This window comes from Miscanthus floridulus, chromosome 9 (assembly GCF_019320115.1).
Source record: "Miscanthus floridulus cultivar M001 chromosome 9, ASM1932011v1, whole genome shotgun sequence".
NCBI lineage: Eukaryota > Viridiplantae > Streptophyta > Magnoliopsida > Poales > Poaceae > Miscanthus > Miscanthus floridulus.
Genome location: NC_089588.1, coordinates 43431538 through 43445574, shown reverse-complemented (window position 1 = coordinate 43445574; position 14037 = coordinate 43431538). Strand labels below are relative to the sequence as shown.

The 14037-nt window shown below is 41.2% G+C and overlaps 1 pseudogene; it reads right to left on the bottom strand.

Moving 5' to 3' along the window:
* The window catches only part of LOC136479744 (putative serpin-Z6A), a 41449-nt pseudogene extending 34550 nt beyond the window's left edge, over positions 1-6899 (bottom strand).
* Between the last annotated feature and the right edge of the window lie 7138 nt (positions 6900-14037).

The window sequence follows — 14037 nt, the reverse complement described above, 5'->3', positions numbered from 1 at the left end:
GTTTGTGAGATCAATTCACATGTATGAGAGGTACAGAATCTGCTAGACAAGTGACAATTATTGGATTGATCAAGAGTCACTTTGATTAAAAGGTCCTTGTAACACCCTAAATTTTGAATTTATGGAAATAGAGCTAAAATGATTTAATTTGGAATTTTGTGATCATGAAATATAGGGAAATAAAAATTTTCATTAAATTAAAATTCATCATAAGGTTTAGCAACATGTTTGTGCATACATGCCCTTGCATTTTATTTATTTGGTTGAGTGGTTTTGAATCAAGATTCAAAATGTTTTAAATTGCTTTTGGGAATAAATTAAAAATGGCTTTGAAGTAGAAGAAAAGAGAATTAGAAAATAAAAGAATTTAAAAAGGTGTAAGATTTATTTTTTTGGAAAACTTTCCAAAATTTCTCATTTTATTTGAATTGAAAGTATATTAGAAATAATATTTGACCTTGATTTGATTGATAATTAAAATTGGTTTTGAAAAACGAAATAGAAAAGGATTTGGAAAAAATGGAAAGACTCTCCCTCTCTCTATCTGGCCCGAAGGCCCACCCCGGCCTCTCTCTCTTAGTCCAGCTCTCCCTCTCGGTTTTAGCCCGGCCTGCTCCCGCGCCCGCTCCAAACAGCCTAGTTGCGCAGTCGCCCGCACCCGCGTTCCTCTCTCCAGCCGGCCCAGTGGCCTCAGCCCTGCCGAATCCGCACTCGCGCCCGTATTCCCCTTCCTCTCTCTGGCCGACATACCGGCCCCGCTCCCACTTACATCGACGGGTGGGCCCGACCTGTCAGCGCCGCATCCTTCCTCCAGCCATGTCCTGAGCGGACTCTGCCCTGATTCGGAAGTCCACCGCCACGCCGATTTCTCCCGATTTGGACATGCGCCCCATGCGAAGCGCCCTATAAAATGGAGCCCAGGTGCCATGCGCTGCCCTATCCCCTTTTCCCATCTACGCATTGCCGCCTTGCCCTAGCTAGCTCTGCCGCTTGTTTTGCATCTCAACGAGTAGAGCACGTCCGCATGCCGCAGCTGTGACCATCGTCGGAAGCCTCTCCATTGACCCGAGCAAGTTCCCGAGCATCTCTTGGTGGTAGTGGATCTCCCCGCTTTGTTTTATTGTTTCCCCTTGTTTTCTGGGCTGCTCACCCCATCGCCGGACTTAGCAGGAAGTCGCCGTCCGCCTCGCCAAGCCGCACGCTGCCTCCGTCCTCTCCACACCGCGAGGATCGCCGAGGTAAGTTCTCCGTGCCTCACTCTCTCGGCTCATGCCCTTCCCGTTGTAAACCGTGCCCGAAATCGCTGTTCCAGCGAAACTCCGTCGCCGGCCATGGCTTCCACTGTGCCGGTCTTACTGTTCCGGCCGACCGCACGCCCTCTCTCTCCCTTGCTTCTATTCTCAGCCGTCCAAAATAGATCCGATGGTCATGATTGCATGATACCCTTTCGCCTGGTATAATTTCTAAAGAGTCCCTGGAGTTTTTGAATATAGAACCCGCGGTCCAAAGCGCAATCACAGATTATGTTTTCTTTGAAAAGCGTAGTTTCATCGGTTTAGATCCAAAATACGTTTTCACTTATTTACAGATTTGCCACTGATTTTGTTTTAGCCATAACTTCTCCGTTTTAAGTCCGATTTGATCCGTTCAACTTGCGTTAGGTTCGTAATTTCATAATCTACATGTTCATACTACTGTTAGATGTGTTTTCAACTTTTAAAATTAGTGGTTAGATTTAATCTATTATTTTATTAAAGGAAATCTTGTTTATTTCATATCTTTTGCGTTTTAGACCTGTTTTAGTCCATTCAAGTTGCGTTAGATTCATAGCAACGAGATCTACGCATTAGTAACAGTGTTTACCATATTACTATTTCTGAAATTTCATGGTTTAGACCATATCTTGATTAATGATTATGCAACTGGATTTTATAAATCAAGTATGATTTGTTTTACTTTAGTATTATATTTCAAACTTAAATTTGACTTCATTTCTATTATCTATAAAATATCTTATATATGTTTTCACATAATTAAAACACATGAAGCTAGTAGTTTTATGAGTAGATCTTTCAGTAGTTGTATCTTTTCAACCGTAGCTCCGATTAGCGTGCCTCTCGCATTTGTGTGTGTTCGTAGCAAGACGTAGATTCGTTTTACAAACTTTTCATCTTGATTTTATGTTTGGTGTATTGTTCTAATTTAGATCTATTGTTTGCTTCATGTATGATTGTATGGATGCTTGCGTGGTGCTTTATGATTATGTCCAGTCGGTGAGATATACGTGGTGATCAAGAAGAAGAAGAACGTTGAAGATTAAAGCTTACCGAAGGATCGGTGTTTAAGGCAAGTATAGAATGGGATCTTTCTTGTTGTCCTATACACCTTTATTCATTTAATTCATATTGCATGTGTCTACCTTGACTACCACTAAGGATTTCCTAGTACTTTGTACCTTGTGCCTTGATACCTTCGGGTTGTTGCATTGGGTAGCTTTGCTAGTGCTCAACTACAACCATGATCTTGTAACTTGACTAATGTTATATGCAATAAACACTAAAAGATGCTTTTTAGCAACATGGAACAAGGGGGCTAGAGCATTGGGCTATTTTTATGGTGCTCTAGATTTCTCTCCCTAAGCACTTATCTGTAAGTGATCATCTTGGACTTACAGTACAGCTATGAGGGCTACATGGCTCTGGCTTTAGCTTAGTATGAGGACCTTTTCTAGCTTGTTAGAGGTTACCTTTATTGGCGTAAGAATGGCTTGCCGAATCGGGTATAGGACAACCTCTACTCTTATGTGTATACCCATGATGAAATTGTGCCATTCGATAGGGGGGTTCCTATATCTATTTGCCGAGTGAATCTAATGGCCCTAACTTGTTAGACGAACCTTTGAAAGGCTTCATAGTGAACCATGCTGGCCTTCCTTGCTAGTGGCTCAAGAGACTGATCACCTCGGGCGAAAGGGTAAATCATGACTCATAGTGAAAGTGTACAACCTCTGTAGAGTGTAAAACTGGTATATCAGCCGTGCTCACGGTCACGAGCGGCCTTGGAACCCTTACGGAATAGATGATGAACACTGATGATACTAATGATAAAGATGCTCACTAATGATTACTGTTTATGCTATTCATTATTCATGTTTACCTGATTATGTGTTTATGGGCTTGTGATAAACTTGTTGCTACTCAATTGCTTAAATCATGACTCATTAAAAGCTAATCCCAGTTAAACCAGTGTTAGCCTTTTGAGCCTCATGAACCCCATGTCATATTTGTTGAGTACGACATGTACTTACGCTTGCTTTACTTTTCAATTATTTGGAAAAATCCCGGATGGGTACCAGATTACAAGTTTGGAGGAATTAGGCTTGTGATCAACCAGTCAGTTGTCCCTGTGGATTTAGAGTCTTCGCCTGAAGATCGGAGTTGTCTTTCTGTTGTCTATACTCTGAGGTTATAATCTTTATACTAATACACTATGTATTTAAGCATTGTCTTTTGATATTACCCTTATTTGTAGCTATATGTGAGATTTGACTTCCTGGGCTCACATATGGTGTGTATTGTGATAGAACCGCCCAATTTATACAAGATCAAGTATGGCTATCCTCGCTAACACGTTGACACGTGCATACTTTCATTTATATAAACCCGGTAATCCGCCGAGTGTCACATAGGACCTCGATAAATCAACATCACAACCAAGATCGCGTGATTAAGCAAATACACATCACATACGTAGAGTTGCAGCGGAAATAATATTACAAATGGTTTCACAAATAATAGTATAAGTTTGGGTTTCAAAACCAATTAGTGAAAACAACATTTGCTTTCAAAGGATTACATTAATATAAGTTCCAAATACATTGCTAGCATAAGTGACATTCTCAGATAAAAGCATATAGATGAGAATAAATATAGAGTCACCGAGCCCACCGGTGGTTAGCCACCATCTTTAGTAGGCCAAAACCTCACTTGCAACATGGTGGGATAAACCCTGAGTACTCGAATGTACTCAGCTAGACTTACCCGTCATAACCAGAAATAAAATTGACTCCAAGGAGTATGCAAGGTTTTATAAGTGGAGGTAGCTTGACAACATTTTGCATAAAAAGCGATTAACTCAATTATACAATTATAATTCTATCATCAAGTAAATTATAACTATCCATCTCTAGATTAGCAACAATCCTGTGCCAAACATGTGGTATATCTTTTTAGAGCATACAATAGTAACCATAGCAGGTATAGTAATTTCATATTCATTCGAACCATCATGTTCCATAACGCAGTTACTATGATGTTGGTACTAGCCAAGTTTCTCACTATCCGGGAGAGACGGCGATTCAAATCGATTTCAACCAGCTGGGAATTTATTCCTAACACAAACCCAGGCATACCGTGCGAAGGCAGCCTTAGGTCACCTTTGGTACAACTCAGGTACACATTTCACGGGTTCGTACCGCGCCGCACAATCGGGGACACCAAATGCCAGGACGTTCAGGCCTAGCCTGCCCTTGGGCTCAGTCTGATCGCCCCCGCAAGGAGCTCACAACAGAACGGGGCCCGGCCTGAGTTGAGCTACTCGGCTTCGCGGTCGGAACGAGTTATCCAGCCAGCTAAGTGATAGGCATGCGTTCAATCTTGTCAAACAGCGCCAACAACGGTATGGTCCTTAATCGACACAGACGGGGATAGATCCACACCCAAGACCTCCATGCCTTGTTGCTTTTCTATCGATATCCTGCCGGGTCTCTATTTACATTACCCCATGGTTCTTTTCCCACAATAGTAAATATAGCCAACTGTGCTTCGGTATCCACCTATATCTCGCAGGTGACAGGAAATCACCCGACTTCTACCGGTCTAAGCATGGCTAAGCATATGTTCGATCCTGAACCTACACAGGGTTAAAGGTATATTTCTGGACAAGGAAATTATATGCATCAAGTGGTTCCAATCAACTCTTATAACCTAATGCATCAATCATAAAGGACTCGAGTAATATTTTATAAAACACTGGGAGACTTAGAATGCTCCGGGGCTTGCCTAGAATCCGACACAAGTCAGTTCAGTTAGCTTGCACCGTCTTGATGACATCTCCGGTCCTAGCACTTGCTTAGTCCTTCCGTCTTCGGGATAGATCCACCAAACCCAATCTTCGAGTTCGGCTCCACATCACATCCTTCACGTGGTTCATCTAGCGTACCTAAATGAGATGCAATATGCATGTGTATGAATGGTAACACAAGATGCATCACATAAGCATTCAAGACAAACACAAGATTATGCAAGACATAGACACCAATAGCTATTTAACTAACATCACACAACTAACTATAGAGAGCAAGCACATCAAGCATGACACAAGTTTAACAAGGTCACAAGTATCATAAATTGACCATCAACAAGGGCATAAGCCACACTTAGCAACACATGGAGTAAACAACCACAACTAGCATATGTCTATTTCTGGACTAGAAACAACAGCTTCATGTTTGGATCATAAATAGAGTTATACAAATCCAATAGCCATGCAACAAGACATTCTGGAAAGCTTATGAAATTTTCTACAATTCATCTTTAATCATCTTAGCATGATTCTCAAGTCAACTAAGTCAAATATACCAATTTACAGAAACTGGTCCACAATTGACAGAGAGCAGCCATTTCTGAAACCCAACTTTAAACAGGCATAACTCACAAACTACTTCGCCAAATGACACCACATTTTAACAGCAGCTAGATACATGAATTATCTACAACTTTTGTATAAACAATTTTCAAAACAAAGCACATTATCATGAAGAACTTTGCTAAGTTCCCAGATCTGTCCATAAACCACATCGGCAAGAAAATAATTATTAACTTATGTTGCAAACACATAATTGGGCAAAACCAACTTTAAAAACATTTCACACGTGACTAAAGAACACCAGAAAGCATGGTGCTCACCTCTAAATAAATTTTCTTAAAGCATTTCTTAATTTATTTAGACATCAAGGTGTATTTATGAACATATACAAAAAAATGCACAATAAATTATAAAACAATTACAGTAGCTCACATATCCTCTCAATAGTATACTGTACAAATTTCATACCATTTTCATAAGTATAGCTCCCTCTACGAAAAAGACAATTTGCTATTGCAAGAAATCATGTGAGAGCGAGATAAACCAATAACTCACTCATACTTCATCCAATACTCATGAAATTTTTACCACACATCAACTATCACATGAGTAGCATGCCACAAAAATTTCACTTCATTTGGAGCCCTAGATCTGTAGTTATGGAAAATAAGAAATTCAACTAGCATTAAAACCCTACTGCACGAATCTATTTTTGCAGCTAAAACTTTAAACTAAAACATGCCATACTATAGATCTACTGCATAGACAATTTCACAAGAATTCCAAAAAGTCCTCATTTGCTATTTTACGAATTTCCTATCAATTACTATGAATTTCCAAACTTCAGCAAATTTCCTGCAAAAAGGTCCTCAATAGCACTATTCATATGAGTCATAGGCTGTGCATTTGGGCCCCTCCTTACCTTCAAATTTTAACCCAAGGTCCCTGGCGGGATTTTGGAGCAGAGGAAGTCGGGGCCGGCTGTGGGGGTGCTCGTCGGTGGCGGAGAAGGGGCGGAGGAGCACAAGGGGGCCCGCACGCACCTGCTGGTTGTCTCGGATGGCCGGGAGGCGGCCCGAGGTGGCCCGGCCACGCACGCATGCTGCAGCCGCGACGGCAGCGCCGGTGGCGACAAGCTGGAGGGGCGAAGCCGGCGAAACAACTCGATGGGGAGGTGCGGCGCGAATGAGGACGGAGTAGGCGGGGTTGGTTAGGCCTGAGGAAAAGCCGGAGCAGAGAAATGGGGCGGCCATGGAGCTTCGGCGGCGATGGCGTTCATGGCAGCGGCAAGTGCCGGCTTGGAGAGAGCAGGAGAAGGAAGGGGAAAGGAGAGGGAGAGAGTGGAGAGGGCAGGGAAAAACAGGGCTCAAGTTCAGCTTTCATGCACCTGGGGCGAGGTGGCGACGGGCGCAGGCACGGGAGGCCACGCGGCGCGAGCGTTCTGTGCACGGTGTCGGCACTGTTCATCAATTTCAAATTTCCAATTCTACCTCAAACATACCACTGAAACCCATATTTTGTGCCTCCGTAACTCCTAAAACACGACGAGTTAGCAAAAACTCTACTAATAAAAGTTGTGGATCTACATATCAGCTCCAACTTTGCTTATATGAAGTTGGGCTGGTTAGGCCTGGTTTGGGAGATACAAGGTTCCAAAGTGGGGTACACAAAAACTCAAACACGAATTTCAGTCATCCCAGACTTAGCCGATTTTCAAGGTTTCAAAACAGCACTGAGTTTAATCTTTGGGCCTCGGTTTGACTTACTTCAAAGCTGATCTAGCTCTTGATCATTGAACAAAGTTTGTTCTACATAAGATGAGCTACAACCTTTATTTAGGTTCCACTGCCATGCAAATACTCTAAGACATAGTTCAAACCAAGTCAAAGTAGCATCACGATAAAGCTTAAATTATCCTTTTTGATCTATTGAAGCATTTTCTGGCCACTTGCTCAACATGAACTTTTCATAACTTTTGTTGTAGAGTTCCTCTAGAGTCATTTGGGCAAGGTTGCAAGGTTCATTTAATGACCAATGTTTCCATTCACTTAACAGGGCAATTCCAACAAAGATGTAACTTATCATTTCATGTGACTTCTTGATTCCAAACCTCATGAAACTTTTCCATGGATCAATGTAGATGGATATTGATGTGAGACACATGAAATAAGTACATCCAACATTACTCAAGCATACTTTTTGGAAAGGGCAACATGTAAGCAATGGTGCATGGTCCAAGTTTAAGTGGTGGCTCATTTTCATATGTTTGACCTAACATCTCCATCACCACTTAACATGCCATGGTTGAGTTTAAACCTGTTGCTTAACTAGTGACAAACACCTGGGGTGTTACATGTATCTAGTTTTGTTCTTTAAAACCGGGTGCTACAGAGTGGTATCAGAGCAATGCTGACTGTAGAATTCAAGCCTAGTTAGAAATTGGCCGTCTTAAGGTTTTGAAATTGCTATAAAATCCTTGTTCTATAAATCTTGATATTTTCTTCTCTACTATATCTCTACCCTTGCTATTCATCTCTACCTTATTTTAACGTCCTTGTTCTCATCTCCACTCCTTGATTTGATATGCTTTTAGAACTATTCCTCACCACCTTCTTGCGTAATCTGAAGATAAGTCTTAGGATTGTTATCCCCAGCATAATGAGGGCGATAGTATCGCAAGTTGAGTCAATGATTGAATTGTGCATCTTTATTGTTTGTTGAGTTGTCATTATGCTTATGATTGTGTTGAATCTTTGTAATGATTGCAATGATCTTATTGGGTGTTCCCACAATTTCATTTAGCTTATAGGCCTAAGGTATAAGGATTAATGAAATAAATAGTCGGGTTTTGATTATCTCCTGTTTCCTCTATTCTGTCTTCTCAGAGCAGCCTGCACTCTTCGTTTTATATCTCTATTCTTGAACAACCAAAAGAATGAGAAAATTCCAGACAATAGTAGACTTCAATATCTTTCTTCGAGCATAAGAATGGGCCTGATAGCTATTTTGTTTATGTAGATACAAAAATCACAAGGCGATGCAGCTGTGCTATTTGGAACCTGGAATAGTTTCTGTTGTGCACTATTTTCAACCTCCTCAACTGCAGCATTTGGGAAAGTGTTCTATAAGAAAGTTGCAGAGAATTTAATAAGCTTTCCAACGATATAAGCTATAACTTCATTGGATTAACAGAATGAGAGTTACAGTTGTTTTACTGCACTGATGTTTTTATGCTCGTGAGGAACTTCAGATTTCTTGTTCTTGCCCCTACACGAGAGTTTCTTTGCGATGTCAAGATGTCATTATGCTAGTTAATCTGTCTACAAGAAGTTGCAAGCTACCCTGTTGATCTTTTCTTAAGGGGGGTAGCCAAGTTAAAGAATTTGCAAGATGAAGTATCCTACGTTCTAGTTTGCGCAGCGGAAACGTGGTGGTACCCAAAGATGTGGGAGAAACTCAGAGTCTCAATGAGGTTTGATTAAAGGTTCAAGGGAGGTTTAGCCAAGATCATGAAGATTTTGGTAAAGCTACCGAGGAAGTTTTGAAGTTAGTTCGATCAAAAGACCTCAGCTAAGTGTTTGAGGGAATCCAAGAAAAAAGTTGAAGTAAAACCTATGTATTAGCTTTGCTAGATCCGGACGAGAGCTTCATATCTACAATGATGCACCTTGTCAATGTGTGGAATGTGTCCTTATACAAGAAGAAAAGAAGTGGCTTGTTCATTAAGTCGACTAAGGAAGCGTGAGTTGCACTACCCAACATGCATCTGGAGTTAGCCATTATGGAGCATGAAAGTAATATCTTCTTGGAAGTAAAAGTGACATATAGGAGGGTCACAAGAATCTACAGGACATCTTCACTAAGTTGGTCTTGAGCTTGTGTTATCCTCGTTGGAACGAAATTGGTTATGACTTAGAAAAGTGCTTTCACCTAGAGAAGTAGAAGTAACAGCCGATGCCCTTAGCAACGGAGAATTGTGCTAAGAAGGTCTGGGTGACACCAAGGACTAAGAGTTGTATTCCCAGATCGAGCAACTTAGCCAGAAACATTAATGTTTTGAAGATTGGTAGTCAAACTCCCTTCTAATCAAGAGATTTGGTATTATGGGAAAGGTGGCCTAGTAATTGGAGATACCTGAAAGTTGTTCAAGGTACTTGTCAGAATCTTGGAATTAGTTTGGCAAGTTACTTGGAGTAAGATTAACATGTATGCAGAGTAAAGTGGAATCCTTAACAAGAAGACGATGGAACTACACGAGGAAGTAAAGAAGAATTCAAAGACGAAGTATCCCTATCTCCTAGTCGACGTCTTCTGAATCTCGGGGACGAGATTCATCTTAAGGGGGGTAGAAATGTAACACCCTAAATTTTGAATTTCTGGAAATAGAGCTAAATTTAGCAACATGTTTGTGCATACATGCCCTTGCATTTGATTTATTTGGTTGATTGGTTTTGAATCAAGATTCAAAATGGTTTAAATTGCTTTTGGAAATAAATTAAATATGGCTTTGAAGTAGAAGAAAAGAGAATTAGAAAATAAAAGAATTTAAAAAGGTGTAAGATTTATTTTTTTGGAAAACTTTCCAATATTTCTCATTTTATTTGAATTGAAAGTATATTAGAAATAATATTTGACCTTGATTTGATTGATAATTAAAATTGGTTTTGAAAAAGGAAATATAAAAGGATTTGGAAAAAAATGGAAAGACTCTCCCTCTCTCTATCTGGCCCGAAGGCCCACCCCGGCCTCTCTCTCTCAGTCCAGCTCTCCCTCTCAGTTTTAGCCCGGCCTGCTCCCGCGCTCTCTCCGCACAGCCTAGCAAGGCAGCCCAGTTGCACAGTCGCCTGCACCCGCGTTCCTCTCTCCAGCCGGCCCAGTGGCCTCAGCCCAGCCGAAGCAGCACTCGCGTCCATATTTCCCTTCCTATCTCTGGCCGACATACCAGCCCCACTCCCTCTGACGCCGATGGCTGGGCCCAACCTGTCAGTGCCGCCTCCTTCCTCCAGCCATGTCCTGAGTGGACTCTGCCCCGACTCGGAAGTCCACTGCCGCGCCGATTTCCCCCGATTTGTGCGTGCACCCCACGCGAAGCGCCCTATAAAACGGAGCCCAGGTGCCGTGCGCTGCCCTTTCCCCTTTTCCCATCTACGCATTGCCGCCCTACCCTAGCTAGCTCTGCCGCTCGTTTTGGATCTCAACGAGTAGAGCACGTCCGCATGCCGTAGCTGTGACCATCGTCGGAAGCCTCTCCATTGACCCGAGCAAGTTCCCGAGCATCTCTTGGTGGTAGTGGATCTCCCCGCTCTGTTTTATTGTTTCCCCTTGTTTTTTGGGCTGCTCACCCCATCGCCAGACTTAGCAGGAAGTCGCCGTCCACCTCGCCAAGCCGCACGCTACCTCCGTCCTCTCAACACCGTCGAGGATCATTGAGGTAAGTTCTCCGTGCCTCACTCTCTCGGCTCATGCCCTTCCCATTGTAAACCGCGCCCGGAATCACTGTTCCAGCGAAGCTCCGTCGCCGGCCATGGCTTCCACCACGCCGGTCTTACTGTTCCGGCCGGCCACGCGCCCTCTCTCTCGCTTGCTTCTATTCTCAGCCGTCCAAAATAGATCCGATGGTCAAGAATGCATGATACCCTTTCGCCTGGTATAATTTCTAAAGAGTCCCTGGAGTTTTTGAATATAGAACCCACGGTCCAAAGCGCAATCACAGATTATGTTTTCTTCTTTGGAAAGCGTAGTTTCATCGGTTTAGATCCAAAATACGTTTTCACTTATTTACAGATTTGCCACTGATTTTGTTTTAGCCATAACTTCTCCGTTTTAACTCTGATTTGATCCATTCAACTTGCGTTAGGTTTGTAATTTCATAATCTACATGTTCATACTACTGTTAGATGTGTTTTCAACTTTTAAAATTCGTGGTTAGATTTAATCTATTATTTTATTAAAGGAAATCTTGTTTATTTCATATCTTTTGCGTTTTAGATCCGTTTTAGTCCATTCAAGTTGCGTTAGATTCATAGCAACGAGATCTACACGTTAGTAACAGTGTTTACCATATTACTATTTCTGAAATTTCATGGTTTATATCATATCTTGATTAATGATTATGCAACTGGATTTTATAAATCAAATATGATTTGTTTTACTTTAGTATTATATTTCAAACTTAAATTTGACTTAATTTCTATTATCTATAAAATATCTTATATATGTTTTCATATAATTAAAACACATGAAGCTAGTAGTTTTATGAGTAGATCTTTCGGTAGTTGTATCATTTCAACCGTAGCTCCGATTAGCGTGCCTCTCGCGTCTGTGTGTTCGTAGCAAGGCATAGATTCGTTTTATAAACTTTTCATCTCGATTTTATGTTTGGTGTATTGTTCTAATTTAGATCTATTGTTTGCTTTGTGTATGATTGTATGGATGCTTGCGTGGTGCTTTATGATTAAGTCTAGTCGGTGAGATATACATGGTGATCAAGAAGAAGAAGAACGTTGAAGATTAAAGCTTACCGAAGGATCGGTGTTTAAGACAAGTATAGCATTGGATCTTTCTTGTTGTCCTATACACCTTTAATCATTTAATTCATACTGCATGTGTCTACCTTGACTACCACTAAGGATTTCCTAGTACTTTGTACCTTATGCCTTGATACCTTTGGGTTGTTGCATTGGGTAGCTTTGCTAGTCCTCAACTACAACCATGATCTTGTAACTTGACTAATGGTATATGCAATAAACACTAAAAGATGCTTTTTAGCAACATGGAACAAGGGGGCTAGAGCATTGGGCTATTTTTATGGTGCTCTAGATTCCTCTCCCTAGGGACTTTTCTGTAAGTGGTCATCCAGGACTTATAGTACAGCTGTGAGGGCTACAGGGCTCTAGCTTTAGCTCAGTATGAGGACCTTTTCTAGCTTGTTAGAGGTTACCTTTGTTGGCGTAAGAATGGCTTGCCGAATCGGGTATAGGACAGCCTCTACTCTTATGTGTATAGCCATGATGGAATTGTGCCATTCGACAGGGGGTTCCTATATCTGTTTGCCGAGTGAATCTAATGGCCCTAACTTGTTAGACGAACCTTTGAAAGGCGTCATAGTGAACCCTGCCGACCTTCCTTGGTAGTGGGTCAAGAGGTTGATCACCTCAGGCAAAACGGTAAATCACGACTCACAGTGAAAGTGTACAACCTCTGTAGAGTATAAAACCGGTATATCAGTCGTGCTCACGGTCACGAGCGGCCTTGGAACCCTTACGGAATAGATGATGAACACCGATGATACTAATGATTAAGATGCTTACTAATGATTACTGTTTATGTTGTTCATTATTCATGTTTACCTGATCATGTGTTTACAGGCTTGTGATAAACTTGTTGCTACTCAATTGCTAAAATCATGACTCATTAAAAGCTAATTGCAGTTAAACCAGTGTCAGCCTTTTCAGCCTCATGAACCCCATGTCATATTTGTTGAGTATGACATGTACTTACGCTTGCTTTACTATTCAATTATTTGGAAAAATCCCAGATGGGTACCAGATTATAAGTTTGGAGGAATTAGGCCTGTGATCAACCAATCAGTTGTCCCTATGGATTTGGAGTCTTTGCCTGAAGATCAGAGTTGTCTTTCCATTGTCTATACTCTGAGGTTATAATCTTTATACTAATACACTATGTATTTAAGCATTGTCTTTTGATATTACACATATTTGTAGCTATATGTGAGATTTGACTTCCTGGGCTCACATATGTTGTGTATCTGGTTTTGTTCTTTAAAACCGGGTGCTACAGTCCTCAAGTTGGAAACATGTTTATAAGTGGTTGAGGGACCTAAGTTTGGTTTTGGATTGATCAAGAAGCATGACAAGTGTTGAGTACTAGGCCATTTGATTGTGGGGTGCATTTAGCACAAATTTGGTACTCAAATTTGAAAATCAAGACCAAATTCAAGATAAAGACAAAGTTTAAGTTCTAGTGACTATTGAAGATCATTTGGTAGAAAGAAAATGACTTAAACAGGCAACAAGAGTTGGACTCACAAGGATACAAAGTCTTTCATCATGTTCAGTTCATCATTTGGATCAATCTAACAAAGTCATTTCAAGTAAGTATCAAGAATGGTACTTTAGAGAGACCATCTTTGCCCTTTTGTAGGGATGCCCTTTTGTAGGGTTGCCACCCTTTGTGGGATAACTGAGCACATGGCTTGGAAGGCTAAACAAAGATGGTGATCTAAGGAATATTTGAGGTACTTAGTTGAGAAATCAAGAGGGTTGATCAAGATAAGCAAGCAACACCCAAATGAGAGCAAGTCATGACAGTTCAAGTGTTATTCTCACATGTAATTCTCTCAAGCAAGCATTGATCAAATAAAGAAGCAAG